At 49.0% G+C, this 7770-nt stretch overlaps 1 long non-coding RNA gene across 1 annotated transcript; it reads right to left on the bottom strand.

Moving 5' to 3' along the window:
• Positions 1-2142: 2142 nt before the first annotated feature.
• LOC101128434 (uncharacterized) lies at positions 2143-4099 on the bottom strand. Its single transcript, XR_008671198.1, has 2 exons — positions 3807-4099; positions 2143-2428 (listed from the first exon to the last, which is right to left on the bottom strand). It is a non-coding gene; the product is annotated as an uncharacterized lncRNA (long non-coding RNA).
• Between the last annotated feature and the right edge of the window lie 3671 nt (positions 4100-7770).

Here is a 7770-nt window from a genome sequence, read left to right as displayed (position 1 = left end):
ACCAAGCGCCACAAGTTGAGCTGGTCTTGTTGCTATCTGATATGTTCAGTCTTTCTGGAAACTTCAATGACCTTGGAAACTCTATTTTCCTTTACATGTGGCTGCTCTTGTCCACAATAATAACTATAGCTTCTGTTTATTACACTCCTTCTGTGCCAGGCACATTACAAACATGCAATACCCACAACAGTCTTTTGAAGTAGACACAATTATTCCCATTTCACAGATAAGAACACTGAGGTTCCGAGAAGTTATCTGTGCAAAGTCACACAACTACCGACAAAGATAGGAGTCAACCCAGACCTGCCTGACCCCAAAGCTTATGCACTGCCCTGAAAGGTCACTGCTCGAGGGAACCAAGAGAACATATAATCAATTCCCATTCCAATGACAAGACAGCTAAGCTGGAAAATTCATTTACAAACAGTTACATGGTACTTACGAGGTGCAAGGTGTTGCTTTAGCACTTTACAAATACCAACTAATTCACCCTCATTGTATCACTATGAGATAGGTACTTTTTTTTTTTTTTTTTTTTTTTTGGAGACGGAGTCTTGCTCAGTCACCCAGGCTGGACTGCAGTGGTGCGATCTTGGCTCACTGCAACCTCTGCCTCCTGAGTTCAAGCGATTTTTCCTGCCTCAGCCTCCAGAGTAGCTGGGACTACAGGCGCATGCCACCACACCTTGCTAATTTTTGTATTTATAGTAGAGATGGGGTTTCACCATGTTGTCCAGGCTCGTCTCAAGCTCCTGACCGCTGGTGATCCGCCCACCTTGGCCCCCCAAAGTGCTGGGATTACAGGCAGGAGCCACCATGCCCGGCCTTTTTTTACAGAGGAGAAAACTGAGGCACAGAGAGAAGAGTAAACTTGCCCAGGGACATACAGCAAGTGGTAGAGTCTGGATATGAAGCTAACTCTAGAGCCCGTGCTGCGTCTTCTATCCCAGAAGCAGAGACCCACCTCTCCTAAGTCATTGTCCTTTGACCTGTCTACAGCACCGCCACCTTCCTCATCTTTCTGAGAGTCCACTTCAAATTTCAGACTTCCTCATCCCACTCTGGGTGATGTTAGTGTTCTCTTGTGAAATTGCTTTGTGAAATGACTTACTGTGCAAGGCCATATTTCATTAGATCACTATCCAGAGTCCCTAAAGAACTAAGAGTTCTGCAAGGTTTATTGAAGCAAAAGCTCAGTTGTTTCCGTGGAAGCTAATCAATTAATTAATAAACAGGGGCTTATTGAGAGCAGTTTGTGTCCCCAGCCCTATGCTGGGCACCCTGGGGTCTGTGAACACAAAAGATGCCCAGACTTGGACCCCAATAAAGAAACACAGTATATAAGTGCACACTGTGTGCTGAGCCTGTGTACAGCCATATTTCAAAAGACATATAGGATGGCTGGGCGCGGTGGCTCATGCCTGTAATCCCAGCACTTTGGGAGGCCAAGGCGGGTGGATCACTTGAGGTTAGGAGTTCGAGACCAGCCTGACAAACATGATGAAACCCCGTCTCTACTAAAAATACAAAAAATCAGCCGGGCATGGTGGCGGGTGGCTGTAATCCCAGCTACTCGGGAGGCTGAGGCAGAACTGCTTGAACCCCGGAGGCGGAGGAAAAGTTTTTAGGCAAGGGGTGGAATTTGAAATAGGCTTTTTTTTTTTTTTTTTTTTTTGAGATGGAGTCTCACTCTGTCACCCAGGCTGGAGTGCAGTGTCCTGATATCAGCTCACTGTAACCTCCGTCTCTCGGGTTCAAGTGATTCTCCTGCCTCAGCCTCCCGAGTAGCTGGGATTACAGGTGTGTGCTACCATGTCCAGCTAATTTTTGTATTTTTAGTAGAGACAGGGTTTCACCATTTTGGCCAGGCTGGTCTCAAACGCCTGACCTCAAGTGATCCGTCTGTCTCGGCCTCCCAAAGTGCTGGGATTACAGGCGTGAGCCACCGCGCCTGGCCTGAATTAGGCTTTGAAAGAAGGGACAGGGTTCCGATAGCAGGAAGAGAAAGAGCAGATTTCGCAGCAGAAGCAACAGGCATGTTTTCTGCATCCAAATCGGCCAGATCCTCAGAAAGAAACGAAAGAGAGAAAAGGCTAGAATGGTTCGTGTGTTTTGGTTTGGCTTGGGTTTTTTTTCTGTCAAGTTTTGCTTGGGTTTTTTTTCTGTCAAGTTTTGCTATTTCCACCAAAGTGAATACAGAAAAACTCCCTTGCTGGCAGCACCGCGACGAGGCTTCTGGATTGGAGAAGGGCGCGCTGCCTCACATGTGCACTAGGGGGCAGAGCTGCCGCGGGGCTGCTGTAACTCCAAGAACAACCAGAGGGCAAGGGGAAGGATCCCAGCCCCTTCCTCAAATCAGCCGGCTGCAGGGCGGGAGGGCAGTTGGAAAGCAGTCGTCTTCTTAGTCCGAGTTGCCTTCATATTCAGCCTAGAAGTTAGGGAAGAAACAGCGTGTGAGAGGAAGTTGGGTGAGACTGAAAGGGGAAAGAGAAAGAGAGAAGCATTGAACAGGCACTCTTCCCCACCCCCAGCAAGGAACCCTCCATGTGCCATGAAAAGACTTCCAAACAGCAGAAAAGGGTTAGGGCTACTCCTGCCTCCTGCTGTAATCTTGGCTGAGAAAAGTTTGATGCAAGGCTTGGGTAACTATGAAAAGTGACCAACTGCTAGACTAAGACTGGTTTCAGAACAGCCGACTCCTGTTCCCTGGACAGGGGTGACCATTCCAGCTGCTCTAAGGAGGAATGCTTGAGGCTTTAGGAAGTACACAATTCTTGGCCATCCCCCCAGGCCCTGGTTTCATGGTGTGGGCTGCGTGTGGCAGCAGACGTGACAATGGCGTTCTTTAAGAGCCCTGAAGTCAATATTTAGCCTAAATGTACAACCCACCAGCTGAGCCAGGCAACAGGGTTCTGAAGCACAGGAAATTAGAAGCACCTAGGCAATGTGGAAGACTATTTGAAGCTAGATATCCTGACTTTTATCAGTTTCTAACTAGCTGTGCAAGTTTGGATGGTCGAACCAATTTCTCTGAGGTTTAATTTCCCTGTTGGCGAAATAGGTTAAATTAGATTAAAAGTCTCCGATGTGCCTTCCAGCTCTGAAACTCTGGAAAACACACACTCCTTCAGCCAGAGGAACTGGGGAATCTAGGGGGCAGGGATGGGGGTGGGAGGATGGTGACAGGCGTCTTGAAGGATTAACCCCACACTTCTCACAATTGCAATCGCCTCCCCAGCAGCGGCCACTGCGGCACTGCCTGCCCCACCCCCGCCCTCTGGGCCCGGCGGTACACACCCACGGCTCCCTCAGAGACTTCTGGAATCTCGCTGGATTTCTCCCAGGAATGCTTATTGCCCTTTAGATCTGCAAATCGCTTTACATCAGCAACTCTGCCGCGCGATTATTAATCATCTCAATATTCTCTCCCATCCCCTACCCTCCCCCTCGCCCGGCCTGGAAGAGGAATTGCAGGGGTCCGGATTTATGAAGGTGATTCATATTATTCATTCAATAATCAGTTAACTAAAGTTCATTAAGTGCCTAATAGGAGCAAGGTGCAGAGACACACAAATCCAATCACCACAGGGGGCAGAACTGTAGGGGGTCGATGCTCAAAGAACTTCACTGATATTCCAGTTATGTCCTGGGGAGGGGGTGGTTAGAGGGTGATGGAAAAGCTCCCCTCACAAGCCTGATGACAGTGCTGCAACCATTATGGACCACCCCCACGGTTCGTTTTATCAGGCCAGGAAAAGGAAAATGGCCTTCCCAAGGTCACTTATCCCCCGAGGGGCAACACTGACCCCAGAACCGCGGTCTTCAAAGCTTTCCACTGTGCCATGAAGGAAAATTTTGAGTTGAAGCCTATAAAATACAGCGTTGGGCGAGAGATGGCATGATTTCCGGGCACAGAGTGAGAAAATCGTGATTCCAGATCACCCACCCACAACAAACGAGACCGCCCCAAATCTTGACTGCAGCTACAACCAGCAGACGCACAGGAATGCTGGAAACAGCTCATCCATCCATCGCGGCGCCCTCTCTCTGGGCCCCCAGCGCCCCTGCCCTTGCCTCCGCCTGGGTGGGTCCCGGGACAGGAGGCGGGGGTCTCGTGGCTCGGAGCCTTCGCCCAGCATTCCAGGGGCGGGGCAGGGACCGGGGGCGGGGCGCGGCGGGAGTCCCGCCCCCAGCCTACCCCAGGCCGGCGGCGCAGTGGCTGAGCCAAATATGGGCAGAGCGGAAGCGGCGGGCCGACGTCACGGCGCCGGGTGGGGGCCGCGCTGCGGGGCGGTGACGGGAGTCGCTGACGGCGCCTACGTGTCACCGTGGAAACCAAACAGTAAACAGAGGACTCGCGAGCTCCTGGCACCGTCTGGCCCTGCGACCTGGCCTGGAGCAAAGGGCCGGAAGCTGGGAAGGGCCAGGAGAAACCTTGGGCTGGCCGACGAGGACAGGGGCGCGGCAAGGGTGTAGAGAGGGCGGTGGAGGGGACGCTGAGAGAGCACTCCCAAACGTCCCTCCCTGAGGTCCCTGGAAGCCGGCTCTCCCTCTGCCCACGGGCCAGCAGGGGCTGGTCAGGAGCGGAAGGAAGCCCTCCTGTCCCTTCTTTTTCTTTTTCTTTCTTTCTTTTTTTTTTTTTTTTTTTTTTTTTTGAGATGGAGTCACGCTGTATCGCCCAGGCTGGAGTGCACTGGCGCGATCTCTGCTCACTGCAACCTCCGCCTCCCGGTTCAAGCGATTCTCCCGCCCCAGGCTCCCAAGTAGCTGGAACTACAGGCGCGCGCCACCGTACCCGGCTAATTTTTTACATTTTTAGTAGAGACGGGATTTCACCACGTTGGCCAGGTTGGTCTCGAACTCCTGACCTCAGGTGATCCGCCCGCCTCGGCCTCCCAGAGTGCTGGGATTACCGCGCCCGGCCTCTCCTGTCCCTTCTGAGGGCCTCCGTGCCTGCAAAGTTGTTGCGGATACTGATTTTGCTTTGTTTTTCCTTTCTAATGGCTAAGAGTTCAGGCATTGAAGCCACACTGCCTGGACTCAAATTCCAGCGCTGCCACTCCAGTTGGATGATCTTGAGCAGATCTCTGCGCCCCAGACTATATTATTATCTACAAAAATAAGAATAGCAGGACCTACCTTTAAGAGTAGATGAGGACTTTTAAAATGAGTGTGTGTGTGTGTGTGTGTGTCTGGAACAGTGTCAAGCATGGTGTGAGCCCCAAGTTAGTGTTAAGTGTTTATTTTTATTCTCAGGCAGCACAAGAGAAACTTACGTAGTATTAGTAGTGCATCTCCTAAATCTACTACTGACGTAATGTTTTTTTTCTCGAGTCTTCTTTAGATTTAAAATAAAAGGGGGCCGGGCGCTGTGGCCCACGCCTGTAATCCCAGCACTTTGGGAGGCCAAGGCAGGAGGATCACTTGAACCTAGGAGTTCTAGACCAGCCTGGGCAACATAAGGAGACCCCGACTCTACAAAAATAATAAAAAAAAAAAAATAGCTGGGCATGGTGGTGCACACCTGTGATCCCAGCTACTTGGGAGGCTAAGGTGGGAAGATCTTGGGCCAGGGCAGTCAAGGCTGCAGTGAGCCTTGATTGCAGTCACTGCACTCCAGCCTGAGTGACAGGGAGACCCTCTCTCAAAAATAAATAAGCAAAAGGAATTATCTGTTTTAAAGATAATATTCAAATCTAGTAAAAATATTTAGTTATTAACTAAAATGTGCATTTGTCAAATAAAAACATGGCAAAGCACTGTATCACACTGCTTCGCAATTTTAAATTTTAAACACGAAAACTCCAAATGGTTACATGGAACGGAAGCAACTCAAATTCAGTCTTCACAGTCATTGTGTTATCTCTGTTTTTTAAGTAATTTTTTAAAATGAAGCGTACATATTACATTATTCAAACTCAATAGTAATCCCAGCAACTGTTTAGGACTTAAAACAACAAAAGATTTTTTCAGGAAGAAGTACTTTGTCACTGACAACATTAGAATTGCCAGCTCATAGTGTTTATTTAAAAGGCAGAGTGCCCAAAGACCTGAAAGGCCCAGAGGTGTTCTAGGTCCCGACGCGGCTGCTGGAAGCCACCTTTGGTGAGTGTGCCCAGTGCTGGCCTGGGTGCCCTACCTGGGAGCTCTCATCCCCTTTCCCCAGCAGGCCCGGATGGATAATCCCTTACATCGAGCAGATGAGCAAGGCCATGCTCCAGCTGAGGGCTCTTGAGTCTTCAGACCTCACCGAGGTCGTGGTTTACAGCTCCTATTGGTACAAGCTCCAAACCAAGTGGATGCTCCAGTCCATGGCTGAGTGGCACTGCCAGCACCAGGAGCAAGGGACGCTCAAACTTGCAGAAGCATGAATGCCCTCAAACTAGACCCTTGGATGAAGCGAACCAGCTCCCAGCCAATGTGATGGAGGCCAGGATGTAGAGATTAGGTTGTGGCCAGAGCCGGAGTGGTTCCAGCTTGGTTTAAACTCTGCTCCAGCCTGATGAATTAAGGAAAAACCATCTGTTTGGGGATCTCTGCCCTTGCTCCGAGTCCTGTTGTGAATATCTTTTTTGAAGGTTGCCAATTAAAGAAGAAAGTTTTGGGGTTTTCTCATTTTTCTTTATTAAAATAAAGTTTTAAATAAGGGAAAATTTTTTAAAGGCAGACCAACTTTTTTTGGTTTTATTATTCGTTTGAAATTCTAAGCAGATAATGTGATCCCTTGTGGATAACAAATCCTAGAGTGACCCACAGTGATTCCTGCTTCCTGATGTCCATGCCTTTGTGTAATTCCCTCCATCTGAGTGCAGGTGGAACCTGAGACTTGCCTCTTAGCAATAGAAAATGCAAAGGTGATGGGATGTCACTCCCGTAATTTTATGTCTGTGTATGGCCCCATCTTGCTGGCATGCACTGGAGAGGTTCTTCTCGCAGGTTTGATGAAGTGAGCAGCTGTGTTGAAGAAGTTTACAAGGCAGCCTCTAGAACCGAAGGGTAGCCTCAGCCAACAGCCAGCAAAATGCCAGAGCTCTTAGTTATACAGCCACAAGGAAATACAGTCTGTGAACAACCTGAGTGAGCTTGGAGGTGGACTCTTCCCCACTCAAGCATCCAGCTGAAAACACAGCTCAGCTGACACCTTGATTGCAGCCTTGCGAGACCTTGAACACAACACTGTTCTGTTCAGAAGATGGATGGAGTTTGCTAGATAAGCAACTGGCTATACCTGGACTCCTGATTTTCAGAAACTGTGAGATAATAAATGTGTGTTGCTTTAAGCTGCTAAGTTTGTGGTAAATTGTTATACAGAAATAGAACACAAATACATTCTCATTGCCTATCCCTAGAACAGACTGCTCCCACCTCCCCATGCTTGGTACACTTCTGTGGCTCTGTACACACTGCTCAGGCCTCCCATCTTAAAAAGTTTCCATGAGAGGATTACAAGGAGTGTCAACTGCAGAGCATGCCCCAGTGTTGCTACTAGAACATCAAGCATCTAAGAATGATGTGGTGTGGGCACTTTAGGGCATTTTCGTAGCAGTCTCCTGGTGTCATCAGAGTTTTGAAAATGGAAAGGGAGCTTAGAGATTTTTGAATCCCACCCCTAATCTGGCATAGGAAACAGTCTCAGAGGGGTTGAAATCTCACCCAAGGTCACATAAGCACATCTTTAAGAGCAGATGTTCACATTCTAGCAATGCAGTTAAGCACTTTGGGCTTTAGAGTCACAAAGAGCTGGGTTCAAATCTTAGATCTGCTACTTAC

This window comes from Gorilla gorilla, chromosome 15, assembly GCF_029281585.2.
Source record: "Gorilla gorilla gorilla isolate KB3781 chromosome 15, NHGRI_mGorGor1-v2.1_pri, whole genome shotgun sequence".
Classification (NCBI taxonomy): Eukaryota; Metazoa; Chordata; class Mammalia; order Primates; family Hominidae; genus Gorilla; species Gorilla gorilla.
The sequence above is the reverse complement of the archived record's forward strand: the minus strand, read 5'-3'. Positions and strand labels throughout refer to the sequence as shown.